Here is a 22,921-nt window from a genome sequence, read left to right on the forward strand (position 1 = left end):
ATCAGCAGGAAAACATACCTAAGAGGCGTGACTCTGTCTTGTCAGATGAGTCACTTTGTGCTTGGACAAAGAGGAGCCTGCGTATGGATTAAGTTCTCCAAGTTCATTAAAGACCTCTTGTGAGCCACTAAATTTGGTTGTCCAAGCTGCCATCTCACTCATGGAGTCTAAGAATGCAAAAATATATGAAAGAGTCACATTAGGTTAAAGTTTGTGTTTAAACAAAAATATATTCAGATGATGGCATTCAAAGTTTCATAAAGCAAAAAATGTCAAATGTTTTGACCAGAAAGCAACTGTCAATACTAACACTGATGCCGTTGCCTCTTGCTTAACTCAGTGCTCTAGACCTTGTCTGACAAATTACTCCTATACATGGAAAGACTCAATAGAACTCCCTTTCCTGCCCTATGGGCCTGCAATGGTTCCTGAACACCAACCAGGGAAAAAAAAGTGGTCTTTCTGGTGTTCTGTCACTCTAGGAGAGTCTGCATCAATCCAATGCTATTCTGCCAGACACGTGAAACGATTCCTGTGGGAATGGGTGTGCCCAGCACGGCTTTCTTGCTAATGGCGTGATCCAAAGTTTACCAAAATGGTAGAAAGTTTCCCAGTTGATTTTAATTGGCTTTTCATCAGTGGATTCCTTAGGAATTATTCCACACTCGACACTTTAACGGCAATGGGAAATGCTATCAGGGGGCAAGTGCACCTTTTAGTGAGCACTCGGGAGTCAGATTGATTACCTGGAGAGCAGGCACAGCTCTTCTCAACAGCGGGAACACACGGCTTGGCTTCAACCAGCCTTGGGGTGAGTGTCTCGTTCATACTGCATTCAGTCACAGGATTAACGTGGGAATTAGCACAGTCAGCTCCCATATGAGCAGCATTATGTTATCCAATTTGCATAGTCTCCCCATGCTCGCAACACGATACCAATCCTGACAGTAGGAGCCTATGCATTTGGAGCAGAAGGTACAGCGCTCTATCTCCAGTGACAACCATGACGTCTATATGGCAAGGGCAAGCAGAACACTTGACAACCATGAAGTTTGTATAGCCTGTGAATTGTTACAGTGGGCTTATTTTGAGACATCAGCAGCCTGTGAGAACTCTTTGCATATTTTCTTACTGGACCTGATCAAAAGAGCAACCACCTTCATTTTGTTGACGAGAACCCTATAGAAATTTCAGATACTGATCAAGTAATAAATAACCATCTCACTGATGACCATAACAAGGACTCTGCCATGCCTACACTGGACTCCTGTGAAAAAGGCGTGGGTTCCCCTTCAATCTATTCAACTATGCAATGTCCTCAAACAGTGAAAGGGAAACCATAAAACCAAATGTGATGCACATCGTCCCAAGAAATTCATGCCTTGTGAGTCCCTTGGTAAAATTCTTCCAGCTTCAGAAATGCCCTACTTTGCAAAAGAACTTGAAGCAATTTAACATTGGTTCCATTTGGTTCTTCCATGAATGACGTCAGATCTCTTAAGATGAGAAATTTCCATGACACATACTAATTAGAGACGGTGTCAGTAAACAGGCCTCTTGTTAAGACCATCCAACAATCTTCTTAAGAACCTGTTCTCAGCTAACTACAACATATAACTACAAAATTCTGGTTTGAAATTTCCAGTGTTGCAAATATATTTTCTACTGTTGTGACATAATGAGTTTCAAACAGTTATCAGTCAATACATGAATAAATCTGCAACCAGGGACTAGAGGTAACAGGTAAGCATAGAACAAGGATGGCAAAAATACTGTGTATTCAGGTCAGAAGAATAGCTACTAAAACAGAGAGATTTTGCATCTTGTTTGTATGACTGACTTACAAAAGCAAGAGTCCTGCAATATAAGCAGGACTTACTTGAAAAAACAAAGTAGTTGAAGAGACAGAAAATCTCAGTGATTCCGAAGAAGCACTTTTACCATCAAATATAACAATTATTAGGACCTGTCTATGACAGCAGACAGCATTTCAGACAATGCTTTAGCCATGTATTTCAGACCAATAGAGCTGACATGCTTAAGCACTGCTGTAGAACACTTTGCAGCACTGAGGAATCTACTAGTAAAGAAACAAATATAGCCATTCACTGTTTGGGGTATCATAAGCACCAGTCAGAAGCTTCCCATAAATGTCATCATCATTTTAGAATAAGTAATATTTTTTTTTAATGCAAGATTACCCACTGTATACCATAATAACACATACAATTTTTAAATTGTCATGTATGCTGAAACACCAGAGTAAGACACTCTAGAGCATTCCTCAGAGCTGAGCAGATGTCTGTGGAAACCACAGAAGTTGATGGGTTCTCACCATTTTTGGAAATCAGGCCACCAGGTCACCCAATGACGTTTTACAGAGATTCAGCTGCTAGTCCCTGATTTTTAAAAATCTTGGTACAAATATTTTAAACACATATTAAATAAGCTATTAAATCAACTTCTCAGATGTTTAGGAAGGATTCATAAAGCAAAGCTTTCCAAGCCACCTCTCCCTGATACAGTAAATTATGTTGTCCATTCCTCTATTTAATTGGCAGCCTTTAAATCTCTCTTCCCCATTGAGTTTGTGCCATGTGAAGCAACTGCAAAAGAAGATCTTGTTTTCAATTTTGCAGGGTCAGGTTGTCTTTCAGTAACACGGATGTCATTCATGACACAATGAATGAGAGTCATACCCAGGCAACCAAAAGAAGGGATGTTAACTCTGAAAATAAAAAGAAAACATCAAAGGTAGTAGTAAGAAAGTCTGTTTAAGCCCAAAAGAGTCAGGCAGGCAGAATCAGAGACTGATATAAAAAGATACTACCAGGCACAAATCCTGACATCTTCTCTGCATGACCAGTTTATCGGTGCTGCTATTTACTCATAGCAGGACTTAAACCCCTCAAAGTTGACACTGCAAAAACATTGACCACAAATATAGAACACACTCTATGCACTCCAAAAAAAAATGAAGCTCCCTGACTGAGAAATACTCTCTGGAGTAACTTTCAGAGTATTAGGAAAGAAATAAAACATCCTTACTAAGAGTAAAGTAAAACATTTTTTAAATTTTAAAACTTTAGCTTGGAGTTCTTTTCCCCTCAACCCAGTCTTGATTCTGTGATGGGGCTGTGGTTTATTTTCACCTAGGCCAATCGGTAGATGAGCAAAGCTATATCTTTCCTGCTCTGAAGTAATAGCCCTGAAACCGCCTTTTTTATGTGGGCATAGTTCATTGCAGCCAGAGATGAGATTATAACATGATTTTATTTGAGGTCATGCTTTTGTGTGTCTTTGCCAGCTCTTTCTCTATTACCATTATAATTTCTTGAGTTATAACTGTCAGTTATCACGATCAAAAGGTTGGAGAGAGAAGTTTAAGTCATGGTCACTCCGCCTTCCCATCTGGGTTAGCTACATATATGCAAAGGGCCATTAAAAAAGTGAGAGGGGGAGAAGAGAAAAGGAGGATGGAAAGCTTCACCACACTAAATGAAAAGCAAACAATATGCATATCAGCATCCTAAGGAGAAGTACCACTCTGCTGGGAAAAACCAAGACAAAAGAATTATCTGACACAACAGTTCAAAGCATATTGCACCTGTCAAAACGTCTGTCATCTTCTATAGAAATGCACCATTCTAAAAGAAAAAAAAGGGAAACTCTAGCAAAGTCACTCAGAAACAACAGACCACTTTGTCTCCTTCCTTCCAGCCAACTCCTCCATCTGAAAGCCATTTAACTCAATGCTAAAGATTGCCTGGAAGGACCAGACAATAGGAAGGTCTCTTTCATTGTCAAGGACAGTTACACTTTGAAGATGATGCTCAAAAGGGGTTAAAATGGGTCAACAAGCAATTGTTGGGTCTATCCAAGGAAATGTGAACAGAACATTGTTAAAGTCACACACAAAAAAATCTAAAAGAGCACATCTTTAAACTGGGGAAGTATGGGGGGAGCAACACAAAATACTGATGTAATCTCATGGCAAAATGGAGATAAAAAACCTAGCAGTGCAAGAGGACGAGCGGTGAATTTCAGTCTAGATATGGCAGTTGTTAGCAATGTGCATCCAAAGCACAGAAAAGACAAGAGAGATACAGGATGATAAACAAAAGGAAAAACAGCAGCAACCCTGAGAGAAATCGATGTAATTTTCCCAGGACTTCATTTGTCTGCTTCCAACTTTCACTACATTCCCTGGGAATCACTGTGTGTTGCACAGTTAGATGGAACGGGTGCATCTTAAGTATCGAAATGGATTTACTCATCTGTCAATACCAACTGGGAAAAAATGGGAAATTGCAAGCGTATTTTTGCTTACATGCATATTACCTAAGTCAATACCTATACAGCCTAGTGAAACCCCTTTGTGTGTGCACATTCTCTTCACACTTACACGAAAGATAGATCTTACCATTTTAAAGAGGCTTCCAGACTTCGTTTACACAAATTTAATTCCTAAAGTAAATCTGCTGTGAAATAAAAATTTATCTAAAGCTATTCATTCGTCTTAAACCAATTCTTATTTTTATTATTACAAGTCTAATTTCTCTATTCATCAAATTTTGGCTTGGTTTTGATTCTTAAATGGAGCATTGCATAGGAATATAGGCACCAAGCCTGAAAAAGTCTCAGTTGAGCAGAACTAGTCATGAAGTGCATTCATTTGCATCTGCATTCGCAGCAAAGAGACATTCCATTACAAGCAACTTCAGACAGGAAAAATGCCTGAAATTACCACTCTGTTAAAGTCAGTGGCAAAAATTCCAGTAACATGACTCGGGGCAAGAAGTCAGCTCTGTTTTCACACTCTTGTACTTCTGAACTAGGTCAGTGATGGTCTCACATATGTTGTTTATTAGACAACTTCTCCCTTTTCACTCTTCCAAACCTTCAGGCAAAACAATAATGAGAATAGAAAACTGTCTTTGAAACAGTGTAAGCAAACTGAATGTGTCCTCAAATTTTGGAAAATCCTTTAACCTGGGGCTGAAATTTCTCACATCTTCCTATGTCTGTTAAGATGCAGAACTGGTCTCTGATGTGGTGTAACTATTTCTCTCCCCAAAGTCAATGGGCCAATGTTCAGCTGCTGGGAACATGGTCTGGGGTGTTCTCTTTTAGTCAACAATGGTGGTGGACACTAAATGCATGAAGGCCATGAAAAATGAAATTATTTGAGACTTGAGGAAGTTCAAATTCACATTAATTTCAAAATCAAGATTTGTATCAGTAACCTTTTCTACAAGAGTAAGAAATAATGAATGTAACAAACACTATTTACCATTATCTTCTCTTCTGTTAAAAAAACAATTTCAATCACTGCAAATTCCTATAAAGTTTCTTTTTTTTCCCCTTGTATTTTCTTTAAATCAAAGAGAGATATTCCTAAAGTATTAATTGAAGCTTAACATTTTCAAGAGTTTGCAAAGTCATTTTTCAGGTACAAAAATCTTTTTCAACCATCTTTTCATAAACTATTTCATCACAGATACCTCTGGAAACTTGTCTTGTAGCAAGCCCTGGTCAGTTATTATAGATATGACAAAATTCTTATTTTGTCTGCTCAGGTTCTTTACTTCACACTCATACACTTGGATGCCAACAAAAAAATTAAATACTTAAAAATATTGATGTCTCAATGTTCATCTGGCACCAAACATATCTATGAATATAAGTTGAGTTGAAAGCCCCATAGACTAATCCTTGCTACTTGTACGCCCTTTACCTCTGGATTCAGAAATAATTTTTTCATGAACTTTTTATGGCCCTGTGTAAGTGATTACCCGGTACTAAAAAGTAATGGGAGCCACAGTAGTATTAACAGTGCCTCTTTCAGAATTCACTGTTTTCAACAGCATTTGTGATTTTTAAGCTTGCTGCAAAAGCAGTCTCAAACTAGACCGTTCAAAACAGTGATGAAAACGATCATTACACAATTGTTGGCCTCCTCTGCAACTGAGACATATGTGACTAACCCAGCTTCACAAGAAATGCCTTGGCAGAGGTCAAAGCACAAAACTGTCCCCACCAGCAGTGTGAGGCAACTCAGGCTATGTCATTACCATGGTTTTCCTCCTCCATCCTCATATTCTTCCTCCATCCCCCACAATACCGTGTTCCCCACCTGCTGCAACTTCTTTCTCTCCATGGCTCATGAGTCTCAGCAGACAAGGGTCTGCAGAATAAGGGAACCATTGTCCCCTTGTTGGGTTCTGATGTTGAGGATGAGAGCAGACTGATGCAGTCAGAGGCAGAAGAGGAGGAAATCTACGTTCAGCCTTGGAAATCATGAAATGGGGATGCTACACACACAGTCGTCTTCTCAGGATATGTGAAATTTGTGTGTGCTCAGGACCAGTGGCATCTCAGGAGAACTGAGATGCCAAACTCTTAACACAGCTACACTGCCCATGTGCAAACTCCTGTTTTCAGCATCTAAGAATGGATCTAAATTCACTTTCTGTATAAGATGCCACATCTTCCTCCTCACTATATTCCAGCTAGAAAATACAGACACAAATAATTTTCCTTTGTTCTATTTACTATCATGGTCATGTACATTTTTTTCACGGTAAGAAAAACAATATCCTGCCTACAGCTATTTCTATTGTCCAAAAAGGATAAATAATATCTGCTGATTTTTTCCAAAAATAAACAAAAAATTATCCTAGCATTGACAACTGGCAGAATAATTTCAGCTTTAATATTACTTTGGCAAAGTGACACACATGAAAGAAGGTGTTGTGATGATAAATGTGTGCAGACATCACTAACAGCACCATAAATTGCATAAAATGAAAATGCAGTACCAAGTACAAAGACTTTTCACAACCAATGTGGGTTTGATTTTGTTGGGTTTTTTTCTAATTAAGAGTATAATTAGGATTTAAATTTCCCTGTGATTGATAGCACTCTGTGGATAACACAAAAATGCTGGGTCAAATTTTCTGCTGGTGTGTCTCTGTGAAAGACAGAGTTGCACAAGCAGCAAATTTTTCCTCTTCTTTTAACTTGGCCACAATCACGTGATTTTTGTAGGTCTGTACAGTGTTAAGGCAGACAAATTCTCCAATATCCTCAGTTCTCCTGTATTCACGTATGAACATGTGCCCACAAACAATCTTTAATCACAGCTCATTACTCTCCTTTTTAGAAAGACCCAGTCCACAAATCAGAGGAGGGAGACAATAACATGTGACTTAGAAAAGCAATTATACATCATGAATAACTACCAGCTGTCAATCAGAAGGAACAGTTCACATAAAACACAGGTGGAAGTTTTCTGAAACAAACTTAAAATTGTTTCAGGTAGTAAATAGCTTCAAAAGAACAAAGTCTTTTAATTAACGATTAAAGAAGAAAAGTGCTAAATCCACCTGAAAATATATTTGCAATGAAACATTTAGCCAGCTAGAGCACATGTGCATTTCAGATACATTTCTGAGTATAACAAGGGGCGGGGGGGGAAGATTAAAATATCACCTTCAGATAGCTGTTTCCAGTGCTTTCATAAAATATCAGGGGCTTTCCTCTCTAAAAAAAAGCTTTTTTCCTCTGATCTCATGAGTGTACACCTGACTGGCACAATGCAATTCACTTCTGTCATTAGTAGGACAAATATAGCTTTGTCTTCTTTCATGTGTCACCATCAAATTGATTAGCTACATTCATATCTCAGGATTTTTTAGGAAAAGGTGAAGTTCTGACAGCAAAAAGATCTTGCCTTGATTTTCAAATTTCCATCAACTGTGGCACTGGTGGTAGTTGTTAGGAAAACATTTCTTCTTTAATATTTAAAGTACGCTGTAAGGACCCCAGCTCTTGTAACATTTCATGGGTAAACTTTATCCTTCATAGGAAGGGTTACCCTTTTTAAGAAATAGGGGTCCAAGCAAACTGGATTTGGCGGGTCACATGTTCTCACTTATCTTGGCCCCTACTGTAAAAGCTGTGGTCAAGGGTGCTTTGAGGTATTTACTTAAACATGAAACAGCTGAGTGGATGACACCACTTCAAGGAGCAGAAGGAAACTCCTACTCTGATTTAAGGCTCCAAGAAGCACATAAACATTTGATATTTGACCTGAAGCTGGATTCCTTCTTGGAAAAGCCTGGTGGTGGACAGGAGGAGATTCCAGGTAGAAAGGCTCTATGACTAAAATATATCCCTTTGGGGGATCCTAGTTATTTCATTCAATTCTCTATCAAACCCTTCCATTTCCCAGGGAATTTCCCCCACTATCCTCATGCGAAATTTGTTTCTATCCCCTAATGAGAACAAGGAATCACATACAGTCTCCTCCTTGTTGTTCCAAATGATTCCCCTCAGGAGCAAGGTCCAAAAGGCAGCAAGACCAGGTGCACGCTGCGAAGTTTTGCCAGCCGAGCCACAGCAGCGGGGGTATGAAAAGCACACAGCCAAGAGCTGATGCCTAACACCAGCCAAACTCCTGGCTGAGTTTTATGTGGCTCCTGTCCCACTGTCAGAGGGGAGCTCTGGCCACCTGCCCAGCTGGCCCAGGACCAGCAAGCTACGTTGCAGGAGCCCCAAGAGCATCAGCTGCGCCTCCTCGGGGCCCTGCCCGCAAGCCATGCTAATAGCCATCACAGCAAGGCAAAGGTCTCAAAACCAGAGCAACTGCAGAGGTCACTGGTAAGGCAGCGTGAGTAGGGAAGACAGCAGCCATAAGCAACAGATGATAGTCATGTTGCTTAATGCAATGTTCAAAGGTATTCACTCTACAGGGATGAAGGGAAAAGCAAGATGAGGTGAGACAAGACGAGCTGAATTCTTGATTTCTTCTAAGTTCCACAGTCTCCAGGAAGAGAAAACACAAATTGCAGGAATAGACATAGCAAAAGAAACAGCAAATATTGATCTTCAAGAAATCCCCTCTGCAAAAATCTTTATCTTTAGATGCTCTCTCACAGTCAATTTAATATTAAGGTTTCCATCTTCCTCTCATCAGCAGCAGTTGCAATTTTTTTTAATTTTTTTTTTTTTTTCTCTGGGTTTTATGCGCTAATGAAATGTAGTCTGAAAGAAAAAATATCTCATCAGAGCCAATGAAGATTCCCCACAGGAATTATATCTCATATAAATGAAAACTACTGTGAAATGTATGCTCTTGCCCTTGGAAATATAATAACATGTTTGCATCTGAAAGGCAGTGAGTCTCAGTTCAAATCAAATTCGTGTAGTTTCAAACTGTGCACACACAGATGTACCAGTAGTCACAGCTGGATTTTTGGAATATAATGTTCAGGGCACCCACAGCACTGTCACTAGCTCAGCAATGCTCATAGCGACTGCTTAGCGCACCTGATGCTGCCTCACTCATCGTGCTGGAAGTTAGTCAGGTTGCTCAGATCTGTTGCTCTTTTCTACTTGTTGCCAAAGCCTGACAGCAATGAACAGATTTTTTCCCCCTGCCCTCTGTACATCCTCTCATTTTTCCATGTAACCTTCATGTTTTTAATTACTGAGTTAAACCCAACTCGTAGGTCCAGTCTAGGCCTCTGCCCATTGCAGGACTGTTCTTGCATCTACTATCTGTGTTACAGAGGCTTTTCTTTGAACATGAACAAGAAGGTTAGGCGTGTTGTTTGCGGTATAGAGAGGTAGAAAACTACAGATCCCTCAAGTCAAAGGAAAGATGCTTGATGGGTAAGAGAAGTACTTTGGGTTTCTTCCAGCAATATGAAAATTCCATCAATCATTTGTGAAAGGGGAAAAAAAAAGCTTCTGTGTATTCTAACTATTCTAATTATATAGGATGTCCATGAGATCACTTATTTCTTTGGAACATCTAAATCAGGGTAACTCATATGGACAACTGCCCTGTATATTAAAGTACTAGAGATGCATCAGACAATCCACAGCATGAAGACCTTTGCACCCTTCCTAGAATTGCTCAGAAGACCACGCGTATTTTATTAGAGACAATCTCAGTACAGACCACCATATCAACCTTCCTTTTATTTTCTCCAGCAGTTCTAAAAAAAAAAACAGATGAAACCTTGTAAAAAATCCCATACTGTGGAGAAAAAAAAAGACAGAGATTTTCTAAGAAAAAAAAATCATCCAAACTGTGACCTTCTTGGCTACCTTTTACAGTAACTAAATGTGAACTCGGGAAACAGTAGCTGTTACCAACATAACTGAGCAAGCAGACAGCAGAGACTTAAGATACCTTGGGGATTAATGACTGTGCATGTAGGCACACTCACGTTAGAGTCAATCTAGCCACCTCAGGTACCAATGAAACACCAGCTTCGGCACAGACTACCTGCCCAAAACTCCTACTGAGGCCCATTTACATCAGTGACAGTGCATTTCTGAAGCTAACTACATTAAAGCAAGCTCATACCCACCACCCTCTTCACCCCTGTGTGAATAGTGGTTGAATATCTTCCTCTCCTTGAGAACAGAGACCTCAGCAGGCTGCAGCTCCCACGTGCTGCACAGGAAAGGCAGACTCGGTCAGGCCAGTTTGTTATCGGGATGCTGACGATCGCCTCTTTTTCCCTCACCCAAGGCAATGGCAAGAGCAATGGCCAGAAAGCAACTCAGCCTTGCATGGCTACAGGTAATGTGTCTGAGGAAAAAAAGGACAATGCTGTTAGATGATTATTACCATTATTATTCAATTTTTCAATAACTGGAACACCCTCTGGAACTAGCTGGGATGAGAACCCCTTTGCCCCTATTCAAATCACAGCAATTAGTCTCCCCCAGAGCACTAGCCACCAGGGTGCAGGAGGAGGGGGAAGACCTCCCAAAGCCTTTCTGAAGACCACCACTCAGGCCCACGCCAGCCTGCCCCTTGGGGACACAGCTGGGCGTCCCCATGTCCAGCCAGCAATTTACCCACCACAGCTCAGCCTCTGGATCCCACTTTTGGTGGCAGAGAAGCGACCACACATCACAGCTTGACAACCTGTGCTGCCAGCCCCAAAAGCCTCTAACACAGCTACTTTCCCAGGGGAGTCCTACCTAATGACAGGGACAGCTTCCTGAGAAGGAAAGTCCTGAAGAAAAAAAAACAAAAACAAAACCAAAAAGACAACAGCAAGGCGGGTAACAAACCTTCACCCTCAGAAGACAGAAGCCTTCCCCGTGGCTTTGTACTCCGGTACAGTGGATAATAAAAGGTGTATTTTAAGAAGTTGACCGCTATTCCCCTATTTTTGTGCTATTATTTTGATGAGTCTATCTGACTGTAGACATTTATAAAAGTGTTGATAATGGTGCTGTTCACAGCCTCTTTTATTTGGTTCTACTTAGGTTTTTTTTCACTCATCTATAACAAAATTATTTTTTCACTTTATTACAGTAGACCAACAGCAGCATTTGTGGTTTTGGGGACTTGGTCAGTCATGTCTTGCAGCTGTGTTTCAGTGTTGTTCAACCTAACATACAATGAAAACTTTAAGGTATTAAAATTATTGGTTTAGTGAAATACAAAATAATTCTAAGCTAACTCTAACCTCACTCTAAAACTCATTTTGACCCACCTAAGTTTACAAGAAAAGTAGAATCTATTTTTTGCTATTGAAAATTACATTGAGTTTTCAAATATTAGGAAAAAGTTCAACATATTTTTTTTCTGATGTTGTAACATAAAAGAAAAACACATCTATACTCAAAAACTATTATTGTACTTATCCTATCTAATACATCTGTTTTATCCAGTATTCCTCTTCATAATTTCAATAGCAAAACTAAATTCTTAATACTTCTTTTTAAACTTTCACACAGCTTTTAAGGTGCAGTTTTTTTTCTTTTCTTTTCTGGCAGATGCTTTGATAATGCCATTATTTAACTTCTGACAGCAAACCATTATTACTGGCTAAAACCTTCTCCAGAGAGATCTTTTATTTTGGTTTGAAATTACAAGTTAAATTTGAAAGACAGCAGTTAAAAAGAATCTACAAAAATTCTATTACTAAAATTTCTGCTAAAATTGATTATTCCCTGCATAGGTAACATGCATCTCTGTTTTCAGAGGGGCTTCTTCAGGGGTGTTTTTCCACCCCCCAAATTCATCCCCTTTTCTTACATCAACAGATGAAGTGAAGATATTCCAGGATTTATCAGCACTTAGAAAATGCACTGATAGTACTCATTTTTGTCCCACTCCGAAAGGATATCATGCACCCGTTGTTCCACCAGTCAGGGCTGGCTGCATCCCCTGTTCCCCGGGGAAGGCAGGACAGCCAGCGGTCCTTGCTCCTGCCTCCCACTGCCGCACCATTGCCACAGCTCGGGGGCCAACAATGCTGCATCCCTGTGCAAGGACATGGTTTTTTTGGGGGGCGGGTTAAGCATCAGCTGTAAAAGAAAACACACACAGACATAAATCCACTAAACTATCATCAGGAGTATTAGAAGCTTGATTTATCAAGCCCCAAATGCAGTTTCATTCTCCACTACAACTGCAGTGAGCTGAAATTTGTTTCAGACCCTCCCATGTAACACCACAAGTAAGCGGTTCCTACTGTAGGTCTTCTAATATTTATTTCTACTGTAGCCAGAAAACAAGCTAAAATGTCTCTTTTAGCACTAAGCTGAAATGAGATGACTGAAAAAAAAAGAACCCATGGTATAAACAGTTGTTTAATACAGATAGCATCCAACAGCTTTGGAGCCACAGAGAATATGTACGCACAGAAATGTGATGTTTGACATTTTTTCCCAGAGCCCAATTAAAGTAAGCAAAGTAAAATGCACAGAAATAAAATATGTCTAGCAAATATGTTTCATCCTAGCTTGATTTGCCTCACACTATTGCACTGCAGAAATGGGAATATTATCCACAAATTAAACTACAGATTAAGGACAACTCAAGTTTATCATTAATAGGTACTCTATAGGATATAATGAGTCACAGTGAGTCTCCAATTAGAGTTTTTTCCAGAACAAATAGTCGTTAAGGTCCAGATTAATACATATTACAGCCAGAGGGGACTACTGTGATCATCTTCGACCATTGTTATCAGTGTTTTTCAGTGCATAAAGCAATTGTTAAAACCTTGCTTTAGACTTAATTTAATTATGACTTATGCAACAAAACACAAAGGAGGTTCACTGAAATAGCATATAATTAAGTTCAGGGATTTGTTTTCCTTCCCTTCATTCCATCATTATTAAGATTCGATCTCCTGTAGTTTGTGAAATTTAGTAGCGATTACAGCACCGGAGTTCCCAGTGATATGGCTATTCAAGAAAAACTAACATTTATGTAAAGAAATGGGAACGCCTGTCCAGACAAGGAGGGTTCGCATCTCTAAATAAATAAATAAATAAATAAAAATGGCAAAGCGGCACGCGATATACCAGATTCCTATTGTGAGGCACAAATTCTTCACAACACTGGGAGACACTGCAGAACAAAAATACTATTAGAACTGTTTCAAAAGGAACATTTTTGGCTAGGATAGAGACTTTTGACATTATTTATTAGGTTCAAAAATGCTTAACAAAGGCCTAACAATAGTCCTGTGGAAACCACTACATCTGAGGCACTTTCTGTTGTTATGTGCAGGCATTGATTTGAAGATGGCCAGCATTAGTAGAACAATTCCCTCACAGCAGTCAATGCAAGTGAGCATTCATACACACACAAGCAAAAGCCTGTGAACAAACCATATGGAAACAGGAAAAAAAGTAAACATTTATTAACCTCTTTGTGGGGAGATGGGTGGAAGAACAGGCCAGCAGCGAAGGAGACGGTCATGCTAAATTTCTTCGAAAGAAGGTGTTTGCCCCAAGCATTTTTTTCTCGGAATATGAAGCCTGGAGAATGTCTCCAGTGCCATGGTAACTGGGGCTGCTGGGGCTGCTGGGGCTGCCAGCGCTGCCACCACCCTCCTCCACCCAGACACAGCCTGTATGTGGCGCAGGTTGGCAGGTTTGGATACTGCTTCTGCCCCCTTCCGCGCCTGCGGCCGAGGGGACCCTGGCAGATGTAGGAAAAGCTGAGCAGACTTCTGGAAAAAAAACGTAAGTGAGGATTTTGCTCAGCAACTGAGCTGACATATAGACGTACACACAGAAAGACCCAGAAAGACTTATATATTATTCTCACTGCGTGTATACAGAGATACATAAAACCCCTGTGACTGGTGCAGGCAGGTCTGCGAATGATGGAGGAGGATGAAGCGGTGACTGCAGACCACCTGACATGACTATGTGCCTACCATAGCATGGCCAGAAAGTCACTTCCATCCTCATCTGAGGATGGATATACTGAGACAGCGACCAAAACATCCCTTGACTCATAAGGTCATTGGGGACCCAAACGTGTTACATCGTTGAACAGGCAGAGTAATGTCTCACAATTAGACTGTTTAGGTTTACAGCTCAGTTTCTCTTCTTTTGTGCTAACCTCAATACAAGCTTCCTTAGGACAGAAATTCCCATTTTCCAGTGCAATCAGTATTTAACTTGGTTGCGGAGGAAAGGGAGCGGAGCTCTGACCTATGGAAAATACACTCTGAAGACAGGTTTTTCATTTGCATTTAAAAAGTGATGAATGGTTTCTGAAATATGCTACAGAATATTAGCTGATATAAAGAAATCTCAGACAGACTTGGTTTGGCGCTGCTGAAGACAAGATGGAAAGTAAAACAGAGTGAGTGAGTCCATACGGGGAAGGAAGAGGCAAAACAGAGGTAACATCTACCTGGCCTGGCAGCTGCTCTCTTGCAGCTCAGCGCTGCCTGATTAACCCGGGCATTGCCCCACCGCAGCCCCAGGCAGGACCTCACCTCTGCTCTCACCAACCAGCCTCAGCCTCCTGAAGCTTTCCCAACACACCTAATGTAGCATCTTCAGCTGCATGTATGTTCAACTACAGCATCAGATGACGTTTGGGTCCTTTCTTGCCCTTCAGCCTGGTGGGGAAGCCCTCCCGGGTAAGGGGGACTTGGAAATGCCACGGTTGCAGTGCACCAGGACTTATGGTGGCACAACCCACTTGTCCTCTCCTCTAAAATGGACTGAAACAGATAGAGAAAAAAGTTAAAACACTACACAGCGGAGCAGCAGCCACCAAGTTATTAACTCACCACCTCTCTTTCCCCTTTACATGAAAATCATGCCCTTTCCAGCCTTGTACAATGAAACCAAAGATCCTGAATTCCTGAACACCAAGTGAAGAGCTGGTTCAGCTCATGATGTCTGAGTGCTGGGAGACAGAGATGCTGTCTGCTTAGATCTAGCAGCTCAGCGTCTTTAAAATTAGCCCGTAGCTCCACACAGCTACCCTTGCTTTGTAATCAGGTTGTGCACACAAACCCTGAAGATCCACACACCTTGGGTTGCTTTTAATTTTACACATGAATTCAATGTTTCTAGCCTGATCAAAACAGCTTTTTATTTGTCTTATTTCCATTCATTTCTGCAAATAGGAAGGTTTCTAGCAGTGGATGCCTCTGTGCAGCAGACCTTGACAAGCAAGGGCTGAACATTTTCCCACACCACCTCAAGCCCAGTTGGGAGAGATGTGCTTTTATATGGACAGTTTATTATATTTAATATGCATACAGGACATTACTAGGGGGGTAGGCTAAAAAGAGTACTTAAAAAAAAAAAGAGTAACAAACATGCAATCCATATTAATTAGTACATACACTTAGCACTGCAAAAGATGTTCCTGGGTGCTTTCAGTATTTCCATATTTTATGGGCATATCTCACTGCATTGCATTCAAACATGACAAAGCATGTGCTTAAGGATGTCCATTTCTATAGTAAGTAAGCTCTGAATTGGGAAAGTGTTGCCTCTGAGGGCAGTTCACACACACGTTTTTAACCCTGCCTGTTCATTTAAAGTCAAGTCCAAGACCAGATGAGATTCAAAATACCTATTTTCCTGAATGATAGGCTACTTTAGGAGGCTACTTGCACATATTAGTGTGAATACTATATTATATTAAATATAAAAATAATAATGGATATTTTAACTATTAAAAAGTTGTTCCTGTGATTTTAGTTATAACAAGAGACAATATTTTATGGCTCTTGCTGTATATAATAGATTGAGATGGATTTTTAAAAGGTTTTAACATCTTCATAAATTCTTTACTGTCTGTACATATTAGTTTCAAGGTTTATTAAACATGGTGATAGCTTTTAAAAGTAATTCAAAACGTCAAGTTATTTACTTTCAGTGGTCCAGAAGGCTTTGGCCACAAGGTATGCATCAAAACTTTTGAAATCAGTAAACATTTATTATCATAACATTAATAGAGATGTAGAGATACCAGAATTTGGAAATCAGTACGATCATGGATTCAGAGTCGGAGGTTTGGAAAGAGATTGAAGTCCTTAGCTTATGTCCAATTCAAGAGGAATTCATAACGTAAGTAGTTCCCAAGAGCTTCTACAGATAAGTATGTAGCAGCAGCCTTAGGGAAAAAAAAAAAAAAAGTAATAACAGGTCTTATACTGAACTTCTTATCCACACATCTCGAGAGGTACATATACAATTGATTTGACATTAAAATTATGCCATTAGCTGCTCCATCACTCATTATGTTCATGTCAGGTTTAAAGTATTTTCTGGATGAGATGTCAAATTTCTTCCTAGCAGTACTTAAATATAAAAAGAACTAAGCCAAAAAGAAAATGAAGTGTCACAGCCCAAGAAATGCACAAACGGGAACCAGGAAACACACAGGAAGTTTTGAAGCACATTAAGGGTTAGGAGAAGGCCAGGAACTCTCTTAAGGCTGTTATTTGAGGATTGCTGTGGTAATGTATGTTCAAACCCTGCTTTTGCCAGCAAGCACCTGGGAAGTGGTCAACAAAATAAATGTGACAGCCCTATTCTTGTCCCAAAATGATGCAGTATGTAAAGAGTGAAAATAACCATCTATGCTTGATTAATTAGGTTTGTAAGTATTGTTCAAGAACTAAACAATATTTCTAAAGATTTCAATACTTCAAAGTTTGCCCTATGGCTGTCTGGCCAATACATCTTCCAGCACACACAGTTTACAAGCATTTTTCTTCCCAATATGTTGTCTTCGTTTGGTGCGACATTGTTTGAGCACAGGTCTATTTGGGTCAGCCTGGTTTTCTTCCCATCACAGCAGTGGTGCTGAGGACAGCACTTGGACCATACATCTTCCATGTCATTTCAGTCAAAGGCACACGATGCTTCCCGGTGCCCAATCAGGAAGGGTCCGGCTCTGAAACAGGGGGGCATATTGGCAACCTCAGCTTTCTTAATGACAGCCATTGTTCCAGACAAACAAAAGCACGGTTCTGAATATTAGCATGCGGCCTTGTGTAAAGGTCATCGGTATGGCACATTCATCATCTCCCCAAAACAGGGGGGCAAAACACTTTAAAAATTCTGTCAAAACCTGTTATTGTCAGAATACGTCTGAAAGTTGGCAACCGATGCAAACACAGCGACCACCTTGCATGGTCCTCCTCCTCCTTAGCGGCAATTTTGCAAGGAGCTGAATGCACAGTGGCAGTGGAGAAAGAAAACACAATATAATAGATATATTCTTCCTAACTGCTAGTAGGGGGGCTACTTTAATTAGGCTACTCAATTAAAAAATTAATCTAATAATCTGTAATAATTAGGCTGAACAGCAGTCCTTCCTATAAGGTAGAGCTCCCACAATAGCTCTTGTATTGGCTAACTAGTCACGGGTAGTCAACAACGATGCTCTGGTTTTGAGGCTCAATAATACACTGTTCACTTGTAAAAGCATTTGAAAATCGAATTAAAAAGGATATAGCGCAGCGGGCTAAAATCTTTGGGCGATCCTTCAGTAGTCATGAAAATGATGCCAGTGAGGTTACACCAATTAAATTCCAGTTGTATTACTTATATCAGCAACTGTTCTTCAGTATATGACATTCACAGTCTGGCCCTTAGATGGCATGGAAGGGACAAAACCGTTACAATCGTTTTAGAGATCTCTTTAGTAAAATTAATAGATGACAGGAAAATTCCATTATCAGTGTTCATTCATTTAGTTAAATTAAATAGTTTGACTCCTTTGTTCACTGAACAAATACTGGCTTCCCAATCATTTTCTGCCCCACTAAACAGTTAGAAGCCAGAAAGAGAACATTATTTATTGGTAACTCTGGTTTTAACGGCTGTTTAATGTACAGCAGAATTGTACAGATACATATTTAAAGTGAAAATCCAAATATGACACATTTCTGTAAAATCTTGGGTTTTTTCTTTTTTAAATTTGGGAAGACTGTTTATTTAACAGCTGAGCAATGAAAAGGAAAGAGAACACTTTGCTTCCAGATCAGTTTTACAGCCTTACACCAAAGCAGCCCACGAGGGATTCCTGGGTGGGCACCAAGAACGACACGGACAGGTTTCCACCAGCTTCAGACCCAGCAAAGCACATGGCTGTGCCGTTCTTTTCTCAACAGAAAGGATGAGGGGCTGGATGGAAACTGCTTCTCTCCTTACCATAGAGAAAATTCAGCCCTCGCTTGTGGCTTCCCAGGCACCAGAGGACCGGCACTTTCAATCAAGGCTCCTTCCAAGTGACTCCCCTCTCTTCTAACAAAGTACACACTTTGAGGGAAGCCTTTTAGTTATTTATTTTCCCTGCAGATTCGTAACTGCTATATCTGGTGTGGATTCCCTGGTGTCAAAAATGGCAAATTGCAGCCCTAAGCAAAACGTGACAAACATGAGATTCAAATTCAGCGGGAGCCAAGCTGAATTAATCCTTATGTTCAGAGATCAGTACTTTATTAAGGCTGTTATAGCTCTGGCCTAATTATACCATAACTTACACAGTTTATTCAGAAATAATAAGAACTAATAAAAGTTTTAAATACCTTCAGTCCACAGTCTGAAACACAACTTAATCAGAATTCAACGTCTGTGGTTTAGTAAAAGCAATACCAAACTCAACCACAAGCCTATATGCCCTTGATAATCACGTTCCAAGATTTTTGGTTAATTTCTTCTTTTCAGCATGCATTAGTGAATTTTGTAATGAAATACAGATAGCACACCAAGCACAAGATTATTTGTAAGACCATTTTTTTCCCATACTTGTAATGTGGAGGTAAGAACCCACTACGTTCCACGGGAAAGCAAAATTGAATGGTAATAGCCACAGCAGAACAAAATGGGAAATAATTTCCTGAGAAAATCTCAAGAAATATATCCTGTGGCCCTGCCATGAGCATGGCTCAGGGGCACTCAGCTGCTGACTGTCGAGGTCCACTCCTCAAAACACAAGGAGCTCTCTGACTTCAGCTTGGCAGAACATTTCTGCGCCTGTTTAGCTGCATGCTCTGGCTCTGAAGACAGTCCCACTCAGTTCCACTGTGTCCTCACCCCCAGACTTGGACACAAAAAGCTGCAACTATATTGCTATATCCTGCACCCAGTACGTGTAAATACTTTCACAGGCATGGGACTGGGTCGTGGGTAATATCAGGTACAGGGAATGTACATTAACTGCATCCAGACTTTAAATCTAATTCATCCAATATGTGTCTGAAAGTATTTATCCTGTCTGACTGCTCAGGGAACTTAAATTTTGCATCTCAGCACTAAACAGTAATATATCCAATCCAATCTTCATCACCCTCTAAAAAGAAACAACCCAAAATTGGTCCATCCGAACTTACTTAAGAGTTCTGCTGCTGATGCCTGTTCCACACAGATAATTTTGGGGCAAACCCAGGGATCTCCAGAAGTCTGAGTTCAAAGCAAAGCAGGAGGCAAGGTTAGCAGACACTGCAGCTTGCTTTCCAAGCAGGTCATGCTCCTGACCTCACAAGGGTTTTGTGAGAGCGCAACTGAATCTGGTTCACACCTGGAGCCCCTCCAGCGAGAGGGCTGCCACAAGGAAAGTGAGCACAGCCAGCGTGGCCCTCCTCCTCCTGGAGGCTCCCCCTAGCCTTAGCACAGCCCCCCTGTGCAGAGGTGCCTACCACCTTAGCCAAAATGCCTGGATGCAAGATTGAGGTCCCTGAACACAGAAATGCTTCCCAACACCCTTCTTGTGGCTCCCTGCTCCCAAAAGCTCTCTCCCAAGCCTAAAACCTTGCAGAAGATATGTTGTTCATGATCACTGTTGTTCTTATTCCCCTGGGTGCCTGCCAGGAGCAAAGGACAGGTTTGGCCACTAACCTCTATTCACCCTCAGTGACAGCTCGCCCCTGCTTCAAGGATGCGGAGGTCAGCAGGCACCAGCACGGCCCCGCTGGAGGGGCCAAGAAGGGGCTGGTGCATGGCAGGCAAACTCTGCTCCCATGGCTGTGCCAAAATGTGTCACTGATAGTGCGATGGAGAGGGAAGGGACACTTGCTATGGACGTCCCATTAACCTGCAAGCGCTTCAGCCCTGAAGACCAATGTCATCGTACAAGCAGGCAGCCCCTAAGAGCTCCCTGCACTGGAGGTGTGTCCTCACATCCAGGGGATATCAGGTGGGGACGAACTGCCAGTGAGCAGTCGGTCCCTGCTACCCCTACCAAGGCAGCACACACCTCCCCTCCGCATTTCAGGCAGACACCCACCTGCCAGTCAAATTACACCCACATGGCCATACACCAGGATTTGGCTTTCACTCAGGTAGTACTAATGAAAACCCAGATGCAAACCCAAACATAGAATCACAGAACAGAATCATAGAATGGTTTAGAAGGGACCTTAAAGATCATCGAGTTCCAACCCCCCTGCTATGGGCAGGGACACCTTCCACTAGACCAGGTTGCTCAAAGCCCCATCTAGCGTGGCCTTAAACACCTCCAGGGATGGAGCTTCCACAGCTTCTCTGGGCAACCTGTTCCAGTGCCTCACCAGCCTCAGAGTGAAAAATTTCTTCCTAATACTTAATCTAAATCTACCTTCTTCCAGTTTGAAGCTATTCTCCCTCGTCCTATCACTACATGCCCTTGTAAAAAGTCCTTCCCCAGCTCTCCCGTAGGCCCCCTTTAGGTACTGGAAGGCTGCAATAAGGTCTCCCTGGAGCCTTCTCTTCTCCAGGCTGAGCAATCCCAACTCTCTCAGCCTGTCCTCATAGGAGAGGTGCTCCAGCCCTCTGATCATCTTTATGGCCCTCCTCTGGACCCGCTCCAACAGGTCCATGTCCTTCCTATGTTGGGGGTTCCAGAGCTGGATGCAGTACTTCAGGTGGGATCTCACCAGAGCAGAGAGGCAGAATCACCTCCCTTGACCTGTTGGCCACACTTCTGATGCAGCTCAGGATACGTTTGGCCTTCTGGGCTGCGATTACGCATTGCCGTCTCATCCCATGCAACAAATATTTTCATTATTATTAGAACGATGGGGTCAGCTTTTGCATCGACTGCAAAACCACGCTTGTTCAAAGAATCAGGGAGCAGCCAAACAGCCAAATGTGCATGGAAATTACATTTAGGCATAGGGTACTTTCCTATTTGAGCCACAGAACCAATTGGATGTTCACAGCTGGAGTTTGCTTTGGCAGTGGGGCCTTATTTGATGAATAAGTGAGTGCCTGAGTTTGCGTAATGTTCTCAGAAGAAAAATTAGATAGCTACAGAGAAGAGCCACCACATCAACACATCCCAGCTGTCAACACACATACCTCCTTTTAATAATTTTTTCAGAAGGATCAATTTCTTCCCCTCCCAACAAATCCTGTCTTTTGGAGAAAAAAAAAAAAAAAAAAGCCAATCAATAACATGGACTTAGTAAAGTTTTCATTATTAGGATGGGGAAAAAAATATTTCCTCCCTCCAAAACCACTGTTTGTCTTTAGGCTTCTGCTTTTTTTTTTTTTTTCCACAATGCAGTTCATGAGGATTTCCTTAGCAGATGGTAGGTGCCAGAAACAACTTTTGGGTTATGGAAAACTGTCATCTGCACTAAGCAACCAGAGAAAATAAGATTCCTGTCTGCAGCTACAGCCATATCACGCAGTTATATCAATAAGCTCAGAATTTACTGTGTCTAATAGCGTCTATGTGCTTGCTTGTGTCCATACATGTATGTTTACAGGACTGCTATAAATTTGCATGAGCCAAAGGTATGTGGAAAAAAAGTATGCTTCTTGGCTAAACTGTGATGGACCAAAACTGAGTCTTTTTATATGCAAAATTGGCAGACCACAAATACCTGTATTCTCATTCTGCCATGCCATAAGGGTACCGCTATCACTTCAGCTACTAGGAAACTATTACCCCTTCATACATCCCCAGTTTTGTCATTGCTATCACTTTTGTCATTTTTTGTCAATCCCAGTGTCCACTACATCATGTGTTTGGCAAGTTTACCAACACAATAAACAAAATCAACCTACTACAAACATTTATTCTATTTAATTGTGTGGATATGTATAGACTTAGACTCCCACAGTATATATCCCCACTGACATCTTTTCTGACGTTCCTTTCTCTTATCATGAAGCAATCTGCTCACCAGTTACTTTGCTTGTGTTTTTTGCCAACTTTGAGCAACATTGAAGCACATCGCCAAAATGAGTCATGCAGTGTAAGTTGGTCTCGTATCCATAGATAATTCATCATACAGTCTTTGTAAACTGCAGAGAACCTTATCGTAAACGCAGTAACATTTCACCCTGTCTAGCAAATAGAAGAAAACCACAAGACCTGTTTACCATTGATTTTTTTTTAGGTACACTTGACAGGCAATACAAAAAGCTGATGCTGACACAGACCTCAAACGAGTACGTGTAAAGGTAGCCAGATCAAATAACAAGCAAGGCATTTTGTGACACTAGGATGAGCACAGGTTTATGAAGCCACAGAAGTATTGACAGCACAGTTATGGGATTAACCTTGTTTGTGTCAAAAAAACCCCATCCCTATATGCCAAGCCATTTGCAGGTAATCTGAAGCAACCTGCTTTAAACTCTGACCACCAGACATGACCCAAAAGTCTTCCAGGGC

This window comes from Charadrius vociferus, unplaced genomic scaffold (assembly GCF_000708025.1).
Source record: "Charadrius vociferus isolate BGI_N301 unplaced genomic scaffold, ASM70802v2 scaffold196, whole genome shotgun sequence".
Taxonomy (NCBI): domain Eukaryota; kingdom Metazoa; phylum Chordata; class Aves; order Charadriiformes; family Charadriidae; genus Charadrius; species Charadrius vociferus.